A 22,823-nucleotide genomic window follows, 5' to 3' on the forward strand; every position below is an offset into this window, starting at 1 on the left:
ATATATACATATATATATATACACACACACACAAATATGTATACATATACATGTATATATATACACACATATATATGTGTGTATGTAAATATATATATATATTTACTGTGACTAATACATTTCTTTAGTCACAGACTGCCCTCCACCCTAATATCTCATACAACATGCAAGGCCTTAACAGAAATGAGTATTAGGAGAGAGAAATAAATAAACAAAATATATCCACCATCTTCATGTACAATGGATAGCACTTCATTATAGAGAAAGACACAGAAATGAGAAAAGCTGTAACAATCTTCAAAAACACATGATGTAGTCTTCATTATTGGGCAGCTAACATTTAGGGGTCTAGATCAGACATTTATCAGCCCACAGTTATGGGGTAGATGGGTCAGATAGTTTGGCAATCCCAGTTCACCCTTAGTTGGAAGCATCTGACTGTCTAACTCAGACATCTGTGTTAGTAACTCATAACAATTTAAAGACCTTCTCTTTTCAAACATATGCTCATTTTAACCCAGATATAACAGCATAAAGAGTCTAACAGTAAAAAGTCTAGGCTGTGAACAGTTATCACTAACAAGATGGACACATTTGGAAAACCACCGAAACTCTTTGGCTCTCAGTTGTTCCCTATCCATAAAGTGGCAGGGTTAGAGTACATGAAGTCAAAATTTCTTCTAGCTAAAGTATGTTTGGTATCTATGACTCTATAAATAAAGCCTTGGTATAAGGCATCAAAGACAAGTGAGTAGGGTTCTCCCAACCCACCCAAGTGCAAGGCTAAGAATACATGCCCCATGGGATGACCCAGGCTGGGAGGCACAAAGGAGCAGAAGATCAATAGACTTGAATTCAAACTTTACCTAGATGATAAATCAACAGAGACAACTTATTGATGAAGGTCAGGCAATAGAATGTTCTAGAGTGGGGAAACCTTACATAAGAGACCTAAAGTTCAAGCCTCAGCTTAGCCATTGACTAGAGGATGGCCTTGGACAGGGCACTTAACTCTTCTGAGCCACATTTTCCCCAATGGGTGTAGTACTATCTGCTCCACATACAGACAACTCAGTATTTGTATTGTTGGAGCTCAGAAACTGATACCTCAAAATATGGTGCTTTGATACACTGAACTAAAGAAGCCTCAAGGTCCTTCTGATTTTTCCCCACCTCCCAACCTGACTATCTCACCCAAAAGCATAAGATGAAGCTAAAGTTCCTTTATCTGCCTAAGATCCAGACCCACCAAGAAGAATAATTGTTTTTTTCTTCCCCTCCCTGTAAGACCAAGAATATAACCACACCTAAACAGACCGTGTCACAAGATAATGTCACAGTACTTTGGGAGGCCAGGATGGGAGGATCACTTTAGCCCAGGAGTTTGAGACCAGCCTGGGCAACATAGTGAGACCCTGTCTCTACAAAAATAAAATAAAATAAAATGATAATGTCTATCTGTCAGGTCATTCCGGTTCCAAAGATAACTATTTACAAATTGATCTCCCTTCCCAGATACATTTATTCCCCCTAGTAATCCCCCCAACAGAACTCCTCTTCTCTGTGCCCCACCTTGCCACATAATATGTTTTGCCAGGATGGGACACGAGCTTCTGAACCCCAATGGGGAATGGGTAATCACTTTCCTTGTGTAAATGTTAATAAAATCTGTATGCCTTTTCTCCAGTTAATCTGCCTTTTGTGAGTTGATTTTCCAGTGAACCTTCCAAGTGGAAGTTCCCCTTGGCCCATACAGTATCAATATAAGAAAATGTGCACACAGCAAAGAAAACAATCAACAGAGTGAAGATACAACCTGTTGAAGGCCGGGCACGGTGGCTCATGCCTGTAATCCCAGCACTTTGGGAGGCCAAGGTGAGAGGATTGCTTGAGCCCAGGAGTTCAAGACCAGCCTGGGCAACATAGCAAGACCCTCATCTCAAAAAAATAAATAAGTAAAAGAAAAAAGAGAAGATACAACCTGTTGAATGGGAGAAAATATCAGCAAACTATTTACCCAAGAAGGGACTAATATTCAGAATAACAAGGAACTCACTCAAACAACTTAACAGTAACAAATCAAATAATCTCACTAAAAATGAGCAAAGGACATGAATAGACATTCTCAAAAGACATACAAATGACCAATAGATACATTAAAAAACACACAACATCACTAACTTGCATTGGGGAAATGCAAATCAAAACCACAATGAAAATGAAGAAAAAAACTGCAGTGAAATATCATCTCATGCCAGTTAGAATGGCTATTATTTAAAAAACAAAAATAACAGATGCTGGTGAGGAGGTGGAGAAAAGGGAACACATATACTGTTGGTGGAAATGTAAATTAGTATAGACACTGTGGAAAATAGTATGAAGATTTCTTTAAAAACTAGAAATAGAACTACCATATGCTCTCACATTCCCACTATTAGGTACTTATCCAGAGGAAAAGAAATCAGTATATGTAAGGAATACCTGTACTTGCATGTTTATTGTAGCACTATCCACAATAGCAAAGATATGGAATCAACCTAAGTGTCCATCAATGGACAAATGGATGAAGAAAATGTGGTATATGTACACAATGGAATATCATTTGGCCATAAAAAAGAATGAAATCATGTCATTTGCAGCAATATGGATGGAACCGAAGGTAATTATGTTAAGTGAAATAAGCCAGGCACAGAAAGACAAATATCACATGTTCTCACTCATATGTGGAAGCTAAAAAAGTTAATCTCATGGAGGTAGACAGTAGAATGATAGATACCAGTGGCTGGGAAGGGTGTGTGTGTTGGGAGGATGAAGAAAGATTGGTCAATGGATACAAACATACAAACACACAGTTAGACAGGAGGAAAAGTTCTCTTTTTTTTTTTTTTTTTGAGACCAAGTTCTCACTCTGTTACCCAGGCTGAAGTGCAGTTGCATAATCATGGCTCACTGCAGCCTCAACTTCTCGGTCTCAAGCTATCCTCCTGCCTCAGCCTCCCAGGTAACTGGGACTACAAGCATGTGCCATCATGCACAGCTAAGTTTTTAAAAATTTTTTATTGAGATGAGGTCCCACTGTGTTGAGGCTGGTTTTGATCTCCTGGGCTCAAGTGATTCTCCCACCTCAGTCTCCCAAAGTGCTGAGATTACAGGCGTGAGCAGTCACGCCTGGTCTAGAAAGAATGAGTCTTGTATTCAACAGCAGAGTAGAGTGACTATAGTTAATAACATTTCATTATATATTTCAAAACAGCTATAAGAGAGGACTTGAAATGTTCCCACCACATAGAAATGATAAATACTGGAAGTGATGGATACCTTAAGTACCCTGACTTGATCCTCACACATTCTATGCATGTAACAAAATATCATATGTAATCCATAAATATGTATAAATATTGTATATCAATAAAAAAGAAAAAATGTGCACAAACATACTCAATAAATTATAAAACAGCCAGAGCTCAGAAGTTCCACGCGAATAGGCATTTATAATTTAGAAGGAGATTTCCTTCTCAAAATAGAGCAAAAACGGAAAGAAAAAGGCTAGAATAAGACTTTTGAGAAAACAGCTTCCTACTTTGCCCATTCTTTAGATATAGACACTGAGTGTGAATTTAAGAAACTTCTCTAGTATTTCCAAGAGAAAGAGGTACTGCTTTTCCATGGAAATGTCTGAATAACAAAAAGACTGCTAAACCTGAATCTTTGTCACACTTACTCAAAGCCCCAGACCATGCAATGACATTCAGATAAGCGAAAGAATCTCTGAGTCTCTTTTATACCAGGAGACAAGACACAAGCTACAGGGTAGGCAAAGAGGCCAGGCCTCAGCAGCTGAATTAGCCAATGTTTGTGAGTTATTATGAAAAAAGAGGCACAGCAACGAGGAAAGAGATTTGGCCACAGTCAAATTTCCGTTATTTATGGGGTAGAAGGGGGAGGGGGGAGGAACCAGTTTGGCTAGGAAGAAAAGTGTTAAGAAACAAAGCTATTTTCACCTAAGGACAAATGTATGAACTCAGTGCTATATAATGTGAGAAGAAAACTAGCTCTGAGCAGTCTAAGCTTTGTGGTGTATGCAAAAGTGATCAGGCCCAGAAAGACTCGAGTAGAGGACTTCAGTAACATACCCATTCCACCCTTACCCTGGGAACACTTGTTTAAAGCCACTTTGGACCATGGTTCCTGCCTGTAATCCCAGATAGTAATACGCCCATTGGGGAAACTGTGGCTCAGAAGAGTTAAGTGCCCTGTCCAAGGCCATCCTCTAGTCAATGGCTAAGCTGAGGCTTGAACTTTAGGTCTCTTATGTAAGGTTTCCCCACTCTAGAACATTCTATTGCCTGACCTTCATCAATAAGTTGTCTCTGTTGATTTATCATCTAGGTAAAGTTTGAATTCAAGTCTATTGAACTTCTGCTCCTTCGTGCCTCCCAGCCTGGGTCATCCCATGGGGCATGTATTCTTAGCCTTGCACTTGGGTGGGTTGGGAGAACCCTACTCACTTGTCTTTGATGCCTTATATACCAAGGCTTTATTTATAGAGTCATAGATACCAAACATACTTTAGCTAGAAGAAATTTTGACTTCATGTACTCTAACCCTGCCACTTTATGGATAGGGAACAACTGAGAGCCAAAGAGTTTCGGTGGTTTTCCAAATGTGTCCATCTTGTTAGTGATAACTGTTCACAGCCTAGACTTTTTACTGTTAGACTCTTTATGCTGTTATATCTGGGTTAAAATGAGCACATGTTTGAAAAGAGAAGGTCTTTAAATTGTTATGAGTTACTAACACTGATGTATGAGTTAGACAGTCAGATCCTTCCAACTAAGGGTGAACTGGGATTGCCAAACTATCTGACCCATCTACCTCATAACTGTGGGCTGATAAATGTCTGATCTAGACCTCTAAATGTTAACTGCCTAATAACGAAAATCCCAGTATTTTCAGAGGCCAATGTAGAGAATCACTCTAGAATCCAGGAGTTTGAGACTGGCCTGGGCAACATGATGAAAACTTGTCTCCAAAAAACATACAAAAAATTAACCAGCCATGGTGAAGCACACCTGTGGTCCCAGCTACTCAGGAGGCTGAGACAGGAGGATCGCTTGAGCCTGGGATGGGGAGGTTGCAGTGAGCTGAGTCTTCAGTGAGCCAAGACTGCAACACTGCACTCCAGCCTGAGTGACAGAGCAAGACCCTGCCTCTAAAAAAACAAGAAACATAAAATCACTTTGTTCCTGCCTAGCTGCCTCACCCATTATCTTCATGCACAAAAAACAACATACAGCCAATGAATAGCTTGTTATTTCAATGTAAATTATTGGTAAACAATTTAGGAACTGCCTCTTCTTTTTTCCTTTAAAAACCCACCTGTAACTGCTGCTAATCAGAGTGTATATTCAGGGCAACTTGAATCCGTGCTCCTGGGTGGCCATTCTCAAGATTTAGGTTCAAATAAATTCTATACTTGATCATACTTTCTGAATCTCATTATTTAATTTTGACCAATATAATTAGATAAAGGTGTGTTAACCCCTAAATGAGAGAGAATAGCCTAATCATTTTTTAAAAATTAAATTCAACCAAGTTCATTTGGTTCAATCAACTGTCCGTGAATTCTCAAAATAGTGTAAGAACAGCAAGAGTACATTGAGTAATAATTTATTTTATTTACTTACTTTTATCATTTTTTAATCTTTAATTTTTTTTTTAAATTAGAGACGGGGTCTTGCTATATTGCCTAAGCTGGTCTCAAACTCCAGGCGTCAAGCATTGCTGCCGTCCAAAGTGGTGAGTGGTGGGATTACAGGCATGAGCCATTATGCCTGGCTTTTTTTTTTTGAGAGGTTCTCGCTCTGTTACCCAGACTGGAGTGCAGTGGTGCAATCGTAGCTCACTGCAGTCTCAAACTCCTGGGATCAAGTGATTCTTCCGCCTCAGGCTCCCGAGTAGCTGGGACTACAAGCGCATACCACCACCACATCCAGCTAATTTTAAAAAATATTTTTGCAGAGATGGGGTCTCGCTATGTAACCCAGGCTCGTCTGGAACACTTGGGCTCAAGCGAGCCACCCACCTCGCCTCCCAAAGTGCTGGGATTACAGGCGTGAGCCGCCGCAACTGGCCAAGTGATAATTTAATTTCAGGCATGTTCAAGTTGTAAATAATGTCAGTAATGTGAGTGGGGGAAACCTGCTAGCAAGAGGAAACTGAGTGGGTATCCAGAGTTAGATCAAGGCTGGAAAGATGGGTGCTCAACATATTGCAGAGTAGCAGTTGAAGGTATTTGAGGCTAGGGAACTTCCCGAGAGAGTCTAGAGTGAACCCCGAAAATCTGAGACAGGTCTCAGTTAATTTAGAAAGTTTATTTTGCCAAGGTTGAGGACGCGCACCCATGACACAGCCTTAGGAAGTCTTGACGACATGTGCCCAAGGTGGTCAGGGCACAGCTTGGTTTTATAGATTTTATTTTTTAATTTATTATTATTATTTTTTTTTTTTGAGTCGGAGTCTTGCTCTGTTGCCCAGGCTGGAGTGCAGTGGTGTGATCTCGGCTTACTGCAACCTCTGCCTCCCCGGTTCAAGCAATTCTCCTGCCCCAGCCTCCCTAGTAGCTGGGATTACAGGCAGGCGCCACCAATGCCCAATTAATTTTTGTATTTTTAGTAGAGACAGGTGTCGCCATGTTGGCCAGGCTAGTCTCAAACTCCCAACCTCAGGTGATCTGCCCGCCTCAGCCTGCCAAAGTGCTGGGATTACAGGCTTCAGCCACTGCGCCCAGCCAGTTTTATACATTTTAGAGAGACATGAGACATCAATTAAAATACGTAAGAAGGGCCAGTCGAGGTGGCTCACGCCTGTAATCCCAGCACTTTGGGAGGCCGAGGTGGGCGGATTACCTCAGGTTGGGAGTTTGAGACCAGCCTGATCAACATGGAGAAACCGTGTCTCTACTAAAAACACAAAATTAGCCGGGCGTGGTGGCGCATGCCTGTAATCTCAGCTACTCAAGAGGCTGAGGCAGAAGAATCGCTTGAACCCAGGAGGCAGAGGTTGCGGTGAGCCAAGATCACGCCATTGCACTCAGCCTGGGCAACAAGAGCAAAACTCTGTCTCAAAAAAAAAAAAAAAAAAGAAATATATATATGTATGTGTATATATACGTGTGTGTGTGTACACATATTATATTTCTATATCACATATATAAAATGTATATATATATGTAAGAAGTACATTTGTTAGGTCCAAAAGGCAGAACAACTTGAAGCAAAGGCAGGAAGGCTCAAAGTGGAGAGGAGGCTTCCAGGTCACAGATAGGTGAGAGACAAGCTGTTGCATTCTTCTGAGTTGCTGATCAGCCTTTCCAGAGGAGGCCATCAGATATGCATTTATCGCAGTGAGCAGAGGAATAACTTTGAATAGACTGGGAGGCAGGTTTGCCCTAAGCAGTTTCCACTTAGCTTAGTTTTCCTCTTAGCTTAGTGATTTTGGGGGCCCAAGATATTTTCCTTTCACACTAGGGACAGCAACACAGGGTGCCAAGAACTAAATCAAATAAGAGCCCATAGTTAAAAGAAAAAATTCAAGAGAGATGGAGTACAAGTCGCCAGGGTGGAAGAGGCTGAAAGCCCTGGGGCTTGAAGCCTACAGAAGGGATCATTTGGGGATGGAGGTTATGACTGATGTTGAAAGGAATGCCGAATCCAGAAAGATTAGCATGAGAAAGAGCCTAGATTTGACCAAAATGGAGCCTTTGAGAGGGGTCTGAATAGAGTGCAATGAACAAAACAGGCAGGAAGTTTGCCAGGTTAAATCAGTTCCGGATCCTTTAATAGAGTGTGTGAATTTCCCAAGCTTCCTCCTTTTTCATCTTTCTTCCTCCTTTTGGCTTTTTTTCCTGTGTCCACTGGAAGGTTCAATGTGTAAGGAAAGATAAAACTAATTGTGAAATCTATTAAATGATTAGGGAAGAAATTACTCAAACACTAAAGTTAGAATGAACCTTTATAGATTGTGTGGATGTGTTCTTCATTCCTGCTTTATCATTACCACCACTCATTCTGAGTTGATTGTATTAAACCTTAATAATTTATAATGTCTGTATGCTTTCACCTAAAAAGAAGAGTGTGATGTGTAAGCCTCCAACTGCTGCCTGAGCTCCAGCTGCTACCCACTTGGATTGATAACGTAAACGAAAATTTAAGTATCTCAGGACTCCCAAACCCCTTATGTCAAAGAGGTTAAGCATAGAGGTTGAGTCATGCAACATCCTTTTCCAAATGAATAGCCGTTACTGGCGTGCATTACTCAGACCCCCACAGAAAGGCAAAAAGCCTCAGGCATCTCCCAAGACTGCTCCCACAGATCATTTGAAGTAAATTCTTTGCTGGCCTCCCAAAAGCATGGACTTGCCAATTACACTTTAGGTCTGCAGTCTAAGTCTAGCTCCTAAACCTGAAGTCTGTTTGATTCCACACCAATAATGTCATTACACGCTTATTTTCCCAGGTACAGAACAAAGACAAGATCAGTCATACCTCCACTTACCCAAAGACCTCTGCATAATTGAGTCTTCCTTTACTCCCTTTTTTTTATTCTGTGATTCACCTTGTCTTATGTAAAATGTAGATTTCTGGGCATTGACTAAAGTCTCACAAGAATGTAACCATTCCTCTTACTACCTACCCGCCCCTCTCCCTACATGCCTTCCCCCTTTTCAGGATGGAGAGCAGTGGCATGATCATAGCTCACTACAGCCTTGACTTTTGCGACTCAAGTGATCCTCCCACCTCAGCCTCCTGAGTAGCTGGGATCACAGGCACGTACCATCACACCTGGCATTTTTTTTTCATTTTTTGTAGAAATGGTGGCAGGGTGGGGGGCGGAGGAGGGGGAGGCAGGCAAGGCTGGATTTTGCTATGTTACTGAGGCTGGTCTCAAACTCCTGGTCTCAAGTGATCCTCCTGCCTCAGCCTCCGAAAGTACTAGGATTACGGGCATGAGCCACTGCGTCTAGCCTCCTTCCCCCTTTAAGGAAATGTGTAAATACTAAACCTCCTAAATATCTCTTCAGAAAAACAGCCACAAGGCTGAGTATGGTGGCTCATGCCTGTAATTCCAGCACTTTGGGAGGCTGAGACCAGTGGATCACTTGAGTCCAGGAGTTTAAGACCAGCCTGGGCATATGGCAAGACCCTGTCTCTACAGAAAATACACAAGAAAACTAGTAAGGCTTGGTCACATGTGCCTGTAGTCCCAGCTACTCAGGAGGCTGAGGCAGGAGGATCGCTTGAGCCCAGGAGCTGAAGGCTGCAGTGAGGTTAGATACCACCACTGCTCTCCAGCCTGGGCGAAAGAGCCAGGTGCTATGAAATAAAGAGAGAGAGAGAGAGAGAGAGAAAGAAAACAGCCACAGATGTGTCTGTGGCTCGAGTTTTTCCCAGAAACGCCCTAAAGCTGGCCTAATAAACCTCCATTCATTGAGCCCCTTGCCTCAGTCACTCATTTCTGTTATCATAATATTTTCTCAAAGCCACTGCATCTTTTTGTTGAGCATTATGTCATGTGCTTCTAGGGCTACAAAAGGGAAATAAGTGAAATAAGAAGAAAAAGAAGAAATTTCCTTTTCTTCCTATTCAATTAGTGGAAAGAAGATGTTAAAAGATTTAACATCATGCTTTGCCTACAAAACTCAGGAAACTGCCATTTTATTAGGTGAAATACAAATGTATGAAAACTCTCCCTATCATCAAACTTCCAAAATGCTCCATTTCCCTGGGAAAGCTTTTCCTCCCCAAGTCGCCTCACTTCTCACTATTTCTCCATGTTGATCAGAGAAGTCTCAGTGGCCTCAACCTATCAACCAGCCTTCTTTCCTCTGCCAATCTGACCCAGTTATGCACTCACTCTGTCTCTAAAACTACTCACATTGACCCAGGTGTGCTGTGACTGCTGTACGTGTTGTTGAGAAATTATTTTAGGCAGATGGAAAGGAAAAGAGGTCCTTGGAAAGTTTTCGTCCCTTTTAAAGCAGCTCCAGAAACGTTTCTTGTCTAACAGGAAAGCCCGGCTCTTAGAACTGGGCTGGCAACCTTTGATATGCAAATGCAGGCCATTAGAAACTGGGTCCACCCAACATGGAGATTCCCACATGTCCTCTTGCCCTTGCCCCCGGTGTGCTTGGCAGCATGGCCGCCCCCACGTATCCCAAGGTGTGTAGAACATCATGGTGCCCTGCATTTGCATATTAAAAGGCTAAGGTGGGAGGGCCAGTTTTTTTGCAGGCTACATGAATGACATGCCTAGTCAAACCAATCCCCTGAGCCCTATGCAAATCAGACACCACGTCCTCTACTCTCCTTATAAAACTGGCTGGTATCCACCACACTCCAAGTCTCCTCTCTCAGCTTTGGAGCACCTCTCCCTCTGTCTGTGTACAGGGGAGCTTCTTCTTTCTTTCTTCTCCCTTTTCTCTTGCGTATTAAATTCTCCGCTCCTTAAAACCGGTCCACGTGTGTCCGTGTCGTTTTATCTAATTCACGTGAGTCAAGATCCCTGGTGTTCCTCCACTCATCGGAGCCATAACATGACTACTTCACTGTCCTTTCATGTCCTGGTTTTGTGCTTTTCTTCCATCTGTGTATCCAGTAAATCATTATCACCAAAGATACTTACATCCTGTTTTTCAACTGAAAAATCTCATTCACACACATTATCTCATAGAGACCCCAATGACTTTGGGGCATGTAAAGATATGAGGCTCCCCGTTTCACAAATGGAGAAACTAAGACATGAAGAAAACAACCCCATGTTCACGGGTTTAGCAACTGGCAGCATAAAGATCTTCCCTCCTGTGGCCCGGGATTCTTCCCGGTATAGGAGTGCTCAATATGCTGGAGCACGAATACCAGGTACCATTACAGATGGCGCCAGGGGAGAACTCTGAGCCTACATTTTCCTCCTGACTTCCATGGTCATCTCTCTCTTCTCCCCCGACCTGAAACTTTGCCCTTTTTTTCTGAACAGAACAGAAGTTGTTATTCAACTTCTTTCTCCACCATTACAGGCTCCTGGATCATGCTCTCTCTAACTTTTAGCATATTTATTCTCTACTCTGTTCACCATGACAATCACATGTCACTTTGGGTCTTTCTTTGTTGTTATTTTTTGAGACAGGGCTTCACTCTGTCACCCAGGCTGGCGTGCAGTGGCACAATCTCCTTTTCCTGGGTTCAAGCGATCCTCCATCCTCAGCCTCCCATGTAGCTGGGACCACAGATGCACGCCATCACACCCAGCTAATTTTAATATATTTTGTAGAGACAGGGTTTCACCGTGTTGCCCAGACTGGTCTCAAACTCCTGACCTCAGGTGATCCACCTGCCTTGGCCTCCCGAAGTGCTGGGATTACAGGCGTGAGCCACCATATCCGGTTGGTTCTTTTGTTTAATGTTTCATGCGTGTGTTTCGTTGTCACTGTAAATTAGTAAGATATTTGTAGTAACTATTATTTTCTAATATTTATTTTATATTCTTCACAATGCCTAATACAGAGAAAATTTACACAAATATTTGCTGAATCGGGATGAATGTCTCAGGGGACTGAACAGAAATTCTAGGCTTAAGACATTATCTTTCTTACAGTCAGATAACTCAGAAATTTTGTGTGTGTGATGATATTGACAAGCTTAAAATCACATGGCAATCAGAGCCCTACTAGTCTCCAGGACCACGAAGCACCAATATAAAATCGCAAAAAAATACAAGCCAATTGAGAATAATCCACTTTCCAAAAGAGAGCTGCTGCCACCTGCTATGACACCTCCCAAAACATGCCTCAACCACTTTTTGTTCTTTCATTAACTTCTGCTTTGTTTTGTTTTACGTGACTGCTCATCATTTTTTGGTTGAAAACGTGTTAGATTTGTCAATTCTTCACAGTATTTAATAATTCTGAATATCTGAGCTTTCCTATGGTCAGTTATCATAAAGAAAGAAATCTCTTCACTTATCCATTCAAAAACTTTGGCTACTGTACCCAATATGGTAAATTATTATATCTAAAATATATAATGTGTTAGGAATATGATTTTAATATATTAAAATACACTTTTATCCCATTTTTTTTGTAAATACACACTTTTTTTGTGAGATGGGGTCTCACTCTGTCACCCAGGTTAGAGTGTAGTGGTGCTATCTCGGCTCACTGCAAACTCCACCTCCCAGGCTCAAGCAATCCTCCCGCTTCAGCCTCCCAAGTAGCTGAAACCACAGGCACGCGCCACCGCGCCTGGCTAATTTTTTGTATAGTCTTTGGTAGAGACAGGGTTTCACCATGTTTCCCAGGCTGGTGTCAAACTCCTGAGCTCACGCCCTCTGCCCACCTCAGTGTCCCAAAGTGCTAGGATTACAGGTGTGAAGCACTGCACCTGGCCTCACATGTACATTATTAAAAAGCAAAAACATTGAAGATTTTACATCAAAATGTTAACTATAATTATTTCAAGGTTATAGGAGCATGAAAAGTATTTATCTTCTCCTTGCTTATCTGTATCATTGGCAATAAAATGCATTCTATATGTACTAAGGAAAAATAATTATTTTTAAAAATTTAAGCTGTAGATATCAAGAAAGTTGATAACACATTTTGCTATGAGGTTGAATTCAAAGTGTTTGCCTAAAGAGATTATTTCTTCCCTCCTTTTTTCTAATTTGGCATATACTAACCTTTTCTTTTATTCAAGAACTTTTTCTGGTTGTATAAAAATTAGAAAGAATGGATGGACTATCTGTGTTAGTCCATTCTCATGCTGCTATGAAGAAATGCTTGAGACTCAGTAATTTATAAAGGAAAGAGGTTTAATTGACTCACAGTTCCGCGTGGCCAGGGAGGCCTCAGGAAACTTACACTCATGGTAGAAGGGGAAGCAAACATGTCCTTCTTCACATGGCAGCATGAGAGAGAAGTGCAGAGCAAAGCGGGGTAAAGCCCCTTATAAAACCATCAGATCTCGTGAGAACTCACTCACTATCATGAGAACAACATGAGGAACCGCCCCCATGGTCTAATCACCTCCCACAAGTTCCCTCCCCCAACACGTGGGGATTACAATTTGGATTACAGTTCAACGTAAGATTTGGGTGGCCAGACTGTATCCCTATCCAAGCATATCCTCTCAAAACTCTGCCTTCCTATGTTTTAATCTCTGCTTTCTTCCCCTTTTCAATCTGAATTATTAGAAACAAATGCTCCATCACCCTGAACCCCAACTCTCCTCAGCTTTGATCTGGAAGTGTCTTTGGGAATGAGATTTTCCTCAAGGCTCAGGCAAATCTGGGCTGAGCACTCCTAAAATCATTATTCACCCAAACAGGCTTCCTCTGGCCTCACTGGGGTTGGATTATACACATTCTCAGCTCCAGGAATGGAGAGAAAGGTGGACAAGCGCAAAGCAACCTTATCCAAAAATAAGAAATTATGTAGCATCCTTTTCTTTATATTATAGTATATTCCCTCAGCGCAGCTATATACTGAACTCTCAGGTCAAATAGGCCTAGGCTCAAATTCTGACCCCAGAGTCAAACTGTTGGGGTTGGAACCCTGACTGTACTATTTCTGGTTGACCTTGAGCCAGGTTTGAAGTTCTCTGAACCTGTGTTTTCTCATCAGAGAAAGGGAACTAGTTAATAATAACAGCACTTCCTAGAGCTATCTGATTAAAAAATTAGATAATGAATGTAAAGCCTTTAACACCACCCCTTGTAGACAGCAAGAGGACAGTACATGTTACCTCCATGTGCCACAAAGCCAGTGGGGCTGGGGAAGCCCTGCATGGCCTGTTGGAGGAGCTGCAATTATTAGGTTGGTGCAAAAGTAGTTGCAGGTTTTGCCATTAAAAACTACTTTTGCACCAGCCTATAGAAAGAAGGGGTCTTCTTGGACTCTATTTTCTGCCTTGCTCTAAGGCTAACCTCAGTGGCTTCTACTGCCCAGAAAGTTCCAGGCATTGCCTAGAATATTTCACGGGCCAGGAGCATCCATCCATTGGCAAAAGGCCACCTCCACAATGATAGGAAATGTGAGCTTGTGGGGAGTAGACAGTGGTTTGGTGCTCAATGCCTGAAGTCCATTGAGATTGACAGAGGGATCGCTTGCTAACTTGCTCCCAATGCACAGAACACAAAGAGGATGCAATGCACAGTGGAAATTACTACACCCCATGTCTAGGACCCTGTGACTACAGCTAATGCCAACTTGAAAGCAAAGTCACTTCAAGGCAATCAGGAGTTGCTGAGCCTTCATTGCTTAGCCCACTTACTGTGTTTTGGTGACTTGGTGTCTCTCTCCCCGTGCTTGCTTCTCAGTTCAGAATATCTGGGACTCCAGCGTTCCTCTCAAGGCAACTAATTTGTACATAACTTTGGAATGTTTGTGAGTGTTCACAAAATAAAACTAAATAGTACTCAAGTGCCTGGCTCAAATCTTGCTTGACAGTCCCTCCCTCAAGTCCCCATTACCTACGTAAAAGTTGCTCTGGTTGATTAATCAAGTTGAAAATCCAAGTGTAGAAAACTGTGGTAACTGTGTTCCAGAGTAAAATCCAGCTCTAGCTGGAAAACTGTGAGTGCATTTGACCAAGAGAGTTCAAATTCAGACACTTCTCTTTGATAGACTGGCTATAACTGAATCTAACCAAGAGACAATACTAATTCACACGATTCCAGGGGAATTTCAAAGGTGATCTTGTCCATTTAATTGTAATGAAATACCTGGCACATTACGTGGAAAATATTAGGTACTCAATAAGTATTTGGTGAATGTTGAATATTCGTAAGTGGGTCCTTATCATATTATATGGTTAGCATTCACAACCACTAGTAAGAACAACTCCTTGACTATTTTTTGTCAGGATGGAAAAAGAGGTTGGGATTTGTGGCTTAACAAGGAACCAGAAAATAAGGTCTTTAATATCATTTGCTTCAGGCTTTTAATTGGTGGAAAGAACAAAGTTGTTACAAATGACTTGCACTTCTAGAGAATAAACAGCAATGTTCCTGCTACAACCATTTAATCTGCTAGAATAGCAGAATCTTCAAACATGTTCAAGAAATTGATGAGATTATATATATTCTCATCAGTCCATAAAACTATTACAGATTTATCCAATAGTGTGCTGTAGTCTGAGCTATTCAAACAGAATAATCATAAACAAGTAGCCTAAAATGTATGGTTTTCATGTGTATAGCCGTTTGCTTAGTTTTTCAAATAATTAAAGGTTTTCTCCTTAAAACATAACTTTGTATAAGTACAGCTTATCTTTGGATAAACTGTGACACTTTACACAGAATTATATTCTTTAGGAGTGAATAATGTTAAATTAAGGTTCCTGGGAAGTGTTTTGAGTTGGTTTCATCTTTTTTCCTTTCTCAGAGGTTTGTATTATTTTATCTTATTATTATTATTATTGAGACAGGGTCGCTCTGTCACCCTGGAAGGAATGCAGTGGTGCGATCATTGCTTACTGCAACCTCAATCTCCCGGGCTCAAGTGATCCTCCTGCCTCCATCTCCTGAGTAGCTGAGACTACAGGCATGCTCTACCACACTTAACTAATTTTATTTTATTTTATTTATTTATTTATTTATTTATTAGTACAGACGAGGTCTTGCTATACGTTGCTTGGGCTGATCTCAAACTCCTGAGCTCAAGTGATCTTTCCACCTCAGCCCCCCAAAGTGCTGGGTCAAATTCCTGATTTCAAGTGATCCTCACACCTCAGCCTCCCAAAGTGCTGGGATTATAGGCGTGAGCCACAGTGCCTAGCCTATTTTCCTGTTTTAGACTAAGGTTCAGTCTCTATTAATACATGTACATTTGCCTATAAGTAGTTAAATGTTCTATTCCTCTCTGGCGTTACAGATCAGTGCATAAAACTCTGAAGAATGCAGTTTCCTTCACAATAGTCAGGAAAAAAAGAACTTCTACCCTGTCCAAATTTGAAAAAAATCTATCCAGTCACAGATTTCTATTGCATATTTAGAAAAAGATTATATAAAATTAACAAGTCTAAAGAAAATTAAATATGGGTCAATTAAGAGGAGGAGAAAAAAGATATTTTTAGTTTTACATAGATTAAATGTATTAGCTTCCTATAATATTTACCTGTTAAAAGAATGTTGTTCTGCTAGGGATAATCATGTAATAGGAATTAGGGTAATTCAAATTCTGCTGAAAAGGGGATTTAAGAGATTCTTATGTCACAGAGAAACTCAAGAATATGCTTGAAATCCTGGCTATTTATGCTGTCATTAAAGTACTTAAGCAGGTACCAGCCTAAATTTATGGATCAAAGTGATCAACAATTATGATAAACCATTAAAATGATCTAACATCCATTTATTGAGAAGTTTCCACTTGCTGTATACTTAGATTGCAGCCTTAGATTTTACATTTGGATCAAAGTTCCATCACATTGCATCATTTTCAGAATATTTGAACTTTTATTTCAATATAAACTGAGGTAAATAAATATCCCCCCCAAATAGACACTAATGTTCCATATCTAACAAGTAACCAAATTGTCATGATAATCTGGGATCACTATCTGGACTCCATTTATGAAAGGAAATCCTTTTATAGATTTCACAATAGCCTGATTTTCATTTTGTAAATGTGTCTCATTGTTGAGAGTGTCTTTATTCACTCCCATTCAATGATGAAGTGACTCTACTGTTTGAGGCCCAATGCCAGAAGTTAACCTCATAGAAATGAGTCGTGTTCAATTTGGCCCCTAGAAGTGCTTGCCAGCAATACAGATGGGTTTATTACTAGCACTCAAAATTACTTTCATACTTTACCTCCTGTATTAGCTTCCAAGAAGGGCTCCATTGGTTTATAATATTTTTGTTTTCCTCTAAGTATATACACTTACTTTCATTTGGCCCATACGTCAAAGCAATTGGTTACTGTTTTTATTTTTTCAGGGACAGAGTCTCACTCTGTTGCCCAGGCTATACAGCAGGGGCACAATCACAGCTCACTGCAGCTTCAAACTCCTATGCTCAAGAGATCCTTTTGCCACAGCCTCCTGAGTAGCTGGGATTACAGGCACACATCACCACACCTGGCCACATTTTTTATTTTTGTAGAGATGGGATCTTGCTTTATTGCCCACTGTGGTCTTCAACTCCTGGCATCAAGCGATCCTCCCAACTCAGCTTCCCGAAGTGCTAGGATTACAGGCATCAACCACCCCACCTGGCCTGGTTTAGTATTTTTATCTCAGCTTGTATAGATGGGAAAACTCAAGCGTGGAGAAGTTAAATGCTTGCTTGTAGCACAAAACTATTATATACTACAGGCAGGACACTCAAGTCTCCTAACCTTTTGATCTGCGGTGTTCCCGCTAAAAAATTGAGCCTAATAGAAGGCCCCATCAATATGGGTCCAATGATATTCAAAATGGAAATTGAATATTTTAAAATTAGATTGGGTATTGTTATGAAAGAGCAGCATGAGGGATCTTTGTGGTGACGAAACAGTCACATATCTTGACTGTGATTGTGAACTACCCAGGAATGGTTCTGAGGTCCCCCCGGTACCCTTTTGTTCCCTGCTGGCTGGAACCATTTCCTACGTGGTACCACCTGACTGCCTAAGAAGACAATCACTGATGTGCAATCATGTCAAGGCACAGGTAGTTTCCCGGAAAAAAGAACAACTCCTTTCCACTATCTCTTCACTAAGGAATAGAAAAGAATTTCACTTGGGCGATTTTAAAGTAGAGAGCAAATCTGCTCTGCTCAGACTCGCCCTTGGTGTCAAATCACTATTTATATAACAAAACCTTTAACAAATGAAAACAATGTAATGTGCAGAATAGTAGTTAGACCACAGGCTCAGAGACACAAAGGTCTGGGTTTGAATCCCTCTCCTCTGCCTATTGCGGTGGTTTGAGGCAGGGGACTTTACCTCTCTAAGCTTCAATTTCATGGAGATAACAATAGTACTATTTCCCAGAACTGTTTTAAGAAGTGGCTTAAACAGCATAAAAAGGAACAAGATCATGTCCTTTGCAGGGACATGGATGGAGCTGGAAGCCATTATCCTCAGCAAACTAACGCAGGAACAGGAAACCAAATACCGCATGTTCTCACTTACAAGTGGGAGCTGAACAATGAGAACACACGGACACAGGGAGCAGAACAACACACACTGAAGACTGTGAGGGCCGGGGGAGAGGGAGAGCATCAGGAAGAATAGCTAATGGATGCTGGGCTTAATACCTAGGTGATGAGTTGATCTATGCAGCAAACCACCATGGCACACATTTACCTATGTAACAAACCTGCGTATCCTGCACATGCACACTGGAACTTAAAGTAAAAGTTGAAGAAAAAAAAAGAAATTGTAAATGTAATGTATCTAAATGTAAATGTAAACTAAAAGGTAAAAATAAAAGTGCAGATCACAGTGTCTAGAACCTAGCAAGTGCTCAGTAATATCATTGGTTTTTATTCAGCACTCCATATATGAAATATTCAGAAAATGCTATAGAATCTGTTGGGAATCCTACCATGCTGCTGTTTCTATTTCAATGCCTAGTGCATGCTGGGTTTTTGTTTCTTCGATTAATTCTTTCATCTCTAACTTGACTTAGTTTTTCTTGACGATCTGGTCATTTTTTATTCAGACTTCTTTTGAAAGACTCATCCACATTCTAGTAACTTTGGGCTGAGTTTAAGCTGGCTCACTTTTCACCTTTCAGCTGCTTCTATGTCAATACCTGCGTCAGTCTGGGAGACCTGTCTTTGCTCACATTTGTTCAGCCCTTTGCCTTTTTGTCTGCCGACTATCTCTCCTTTCTAATACAAAGATTGATTCTAAGACAAAGACAGAAGATTCTTTTCAATGCCTACAAGCCAAAATATTTTATTTTGGTTACGTCCCTGATAAGGGACTCCATGGTGACCTGCTGGGCCTGTGAGATGGCAGGGCCAAGATTCTAACAACAGGAATGATAATTCTTGACTCTACAAAATAATCTGTGACTCTACAAAAATGTTTTCATGACCTCTCCCTATGAGTACCAAGATGATAAAGATATGGTAAGATTCCCTAAGAAACGTATTACAATTATACTGGGAGATTTAAATTTAACTTATAATTAATAACTGACGAATTGACTATTCCATTTTTTAGGAAATCATCAAACTCAGGTTTAGACGCAGTTATAAGTCATCCAGAGAAAATAACCCATTTTCATGTCATTCTAGGAATTAATCAGACCAGCCAGCCCCAGTGGGACCATGTTTCCTTTTTCTCACTTCAGAGTTGACACATGATACTGCACCAGCCTTACTCTCAAAGGGGATTTCCCTACAAAGACTAAATAACATAAATTTTAAGTGTCATTTCTTAGACTGCAATGAGCCATGAACTTTAGCACACTATCACTAAAACATTGCTTTTGTTGTCCTGTTGGTGGAAGATTTAAGGAGGGTTAAATTTTTGTCCATTTCTTTTCTTTTCATTTTCCTTTTTTTTTTTTTTTTTTTTGAGATGAAGTCTCCCTCATTGCCCAGGCTGGAGTGCAGCTGCGTGATCTCGGCTCACTGTGCCTCCTGGATTCAAGCGATTCTTGTGCCTCAGCCTCTCGAGTAGCTGGGATTACGGGCACCTGCACCATGCCCAGCTAATTTTTGTATTTTTGGTAGAAACAGGGTTTCGCCATGTTGGCCAGAGTGGTTTGGAACTCCTGACCTCAGGTGATCTGCCCGCCTTGGCCTCCCAAAGTCCTGGGATTACAGGCATGAGCCACTGCACTGGGCCTATTTATTTTCTTTCAACATTTGTTTTATTTTCAGATTATTAAAATAGTTCAGGTATGTTCCACTAATGAAAAATCTGGGAAGAAAATAGAGTACAAAGTACAAAGAAAGAAAAACCATGAGCTAAAAGCCCACTACTCATATATTAACATTTTAACACATTTCACCCAAATCTTGCTTCTCTGCAGTATTTTTACATAGTTGAAAAAGTTATGTTCCTCCTTTTTAGACTTAGCATTACATCATGAGAATATTTCCATAAATATCATTTTCTTGATGACATTTCTTTATATACCACCATGTGTTCAACCATTCTGATAACTAGGCTTATAATATTTATTTTAAATTAATGATTCTTTTAAAAACTCACTTTCACTTTACAAAATTCAGAAAATTCACAAAGCATAAAGAAGAAAACAGAAATTATTGATTAAATTTCTAAGCGTGGCTCTGGCAACTTGAAAACTGATATTGATAACTGCCATTTAATGCAATCATATTTTTAACCGTCACACAACAACCCAAAAAGTCAATATGTTATAGTCACAACTTTATAGGTTCAGAGGTCATAGAGCTGGTAGGTTCAGAGATATAGATTTTGAACAGATATGTGTGACCCCCCAACTGTGTTTTCTCTTGGCTAAATTACACTGACCTTCCCATAATTACCTCCACCATCACCTCTACTACCATCACCTCCAACCACCATCTCCACCATCTGTACCATCACCTCTACCATCACTTCCTCAACCACCTCCACCATGTCTACCATCACTTCTACCATCTATCACCTCCACCATCACCTCCAACCACCATCTCCACCACCACCTCCACCATCTCCTCCACAACCACCTCCACCATCTCTACCATCACTTCCACCATCACCTCTACCACTCCAATCACCATTCCTACCATCTCCATTACCACCTCCACCATTGCCTCCACAACCACCTCTACCATCTCCACCGTCACTTCCACCATCACCTCCCCTACGACCACCACTTCCAACACCACCCCCTTTATCTCCACCTCCACCTCCACCACCATGTATTGCCACTCCTTTCACTTTACTGACCTAGGGATTTTTCTGATCCCTGTTCTACACACCCTTTCTTTACTCCACACCTTCATATTCTCCTCTCCTCCTTCACTCTGACCTTTTCTAACATTCACTTTTTAAAGTGCCTGAGTAACAGAGATAAAGCAATGGCTTTCCTACCACATTCATTTTATGAATTATGCCAGTTATTCATTCATTCAACTAATATTTACTGAGAGCAGTACTGTTCTGAGCACTTGGGAGCACAAGTAACTCCTCCATTTGCAGGATTCTCTTTAAGGCTAAAAAGCTTATTTTTTAGGAATTTTCTTCACACACACACACACACACACACACACACACACACACACAATTTGCCACATTAGACCTACTTGCAAATTATTAACCTGTACTTCAATTATCAGCTCACACTGCAGAGTCTCCAAGCTGGATGGAAAGCAGAAGTGAGCTGTTCAAAAGGATGCACGAGTCAAAAGGAAAGTCTCAGGCAATAGTGATGAAGTAATTTCTTATCTCTTATTGCCACAGCAAACTACCGCAGGAAAGAACTTCCTATTTCCATACTCTGATGATGTATATTTGCTTAACACAGCTTGCCTGAAATAGTTCATACATGGACCCACTCCAGAAAAGACACTTGATTTATAAAAAGAGGAATGGAAGGAAATTAAAAGGTAAATTAAAGAATGAGTTCATCAACACGTACACAAACTTACACCCTTTTCTTCCTTGCTTGCATGATGTGAGCAGAAAGAAATGTGTGTTCTTTCCATTTCTGTTTTCTTTTTTTTTTTTTTTTTTTTTTTGAGATGGACTCTTGCTCTGTTGCCCAGGCTGGAGTGCAGTGGCGCAATCTCAGCTCAATGCAACCTCTGCTTCCCGGGTTCAAGCAATTCTCCTGCCTCAGCCTCCCAGGTAGCTGGGATTACAGGTGCATGCTCCCACGCTCAGTTAATTTTTGTATTTTTAGTAGAGACGGGGTTTCATCATGTTGGCCAGGCTGGTCTCAAACTCCTGACTTCAGATGATCCACCTGCCTTGGGCTCCCAAAGTGCTGGGATTACAAGCGTGAGCCACCGCACCCGGCATTCTATTTTCTATTTTCTTTTCTTTCTTTTTTTTTTTTTCTTCCTGTAGAGATGATGTCTCATTATTTTGCCCCCAGGCTGGTCTCAGACTCCTGACCTCAAGTGATCCTCTCGCCGTGGTCACCCAAAGTACTGGGATTACAGGCGTGAGCCATTGTGCCCAGCCCTCGGTTTCTATTTTCTACATAAAATAAATAACTGAATAGAAATTAGACTTTATCAAGGACAGCACTAGGAACACATAAGCCACTCAAGACTAATAAAGCCCACTGCTGTAGTCAAAGATGCTTCAGTGGGTTATAATTCTGACTCCTATGATTAAATACTTTCACATATACCCCAGCAAAGAAAAATCAAGTGCCCCAGACACCCTTACTAAAAGACTCTGAACCAACAACAACACCTAGCTTTCATTTTCATACCAGAGATATTTTGTCAAGCCTGAGACCTTTATCAAAGTGTAAAATGTCCCCCAGCTGCCTCCATGCAAAGGAAGCTCCACCGCAAAGAACACACTTTCTCGAAAGAGGACGGCCCCAGAGTGCTTCCCCAAATGAATTCCTCAGGACCCAAATACATGCTGAATTGTGCTTTTCTAAATCAAACCTGTGGTCTACAGTCTAAACACCTATCAAGACAACACCCATTTAAGAAACATAAAAGCAGAGTGAGTACACAACTCTCTCCTCTTTCAAAGCTTTCACAGAATTAAAGAATCTTTAGCATCTGGCTTCCCAGATTACAGACAGCTGAGTGAATATCACATCCCCAAAGCCACATTTCCTACCTCACTACTCTAAGAAGAGTGCTAGGGTATCCATTGCTTTGCCATCTTG

At 40.9% G+C, this 22,823-nt stretch overlaps 1 protein-coding gene across 3 annotated transcripts in view; it reads right to left on the bottom strand.

Annotated features, from left to right (window-relative positions):
• Positions 1 to 22,823, bottom strand: part of IPCEF1 (interaction protein for cytohesin exchange factors 1) — a 208,627-nt gene that overhangs the window by 185,674 nt on the left and 130 nt on the right. The window contains exon 1 of one of the 3 annotated variants that reach the window (XM_054490560.2): positions 21,271 to 21,306. The exons of the other annotated variants lie outside the window; for them this stretch is intronic. The gene's annotated coding sequence lies outside the window, so the exon portion shown is untranslated. Of the gene's footprint in view, positions 1 to 21,270; positions 21,307 to 22,823 lie in introns of those variants that run through there. 3 annotated transcript variants of the gene reach the window in all.

Source organism: Pongo pygmaeus, chromosome 5 (assembly GCF_028885625.2).
Source record: "Pongo pygmaeus isolate AG05252 chromosome 5, NHGRI_mPonPyg2-v2.0_pri, whole genome shotgun sequence".
Taxonomy (NCBI): domain Eukaryota; kingdom Metazoa; phylum Chordata; class Mammalia; order Primates; family Hominidae; genus Pongo; species Pongo pygmaeus.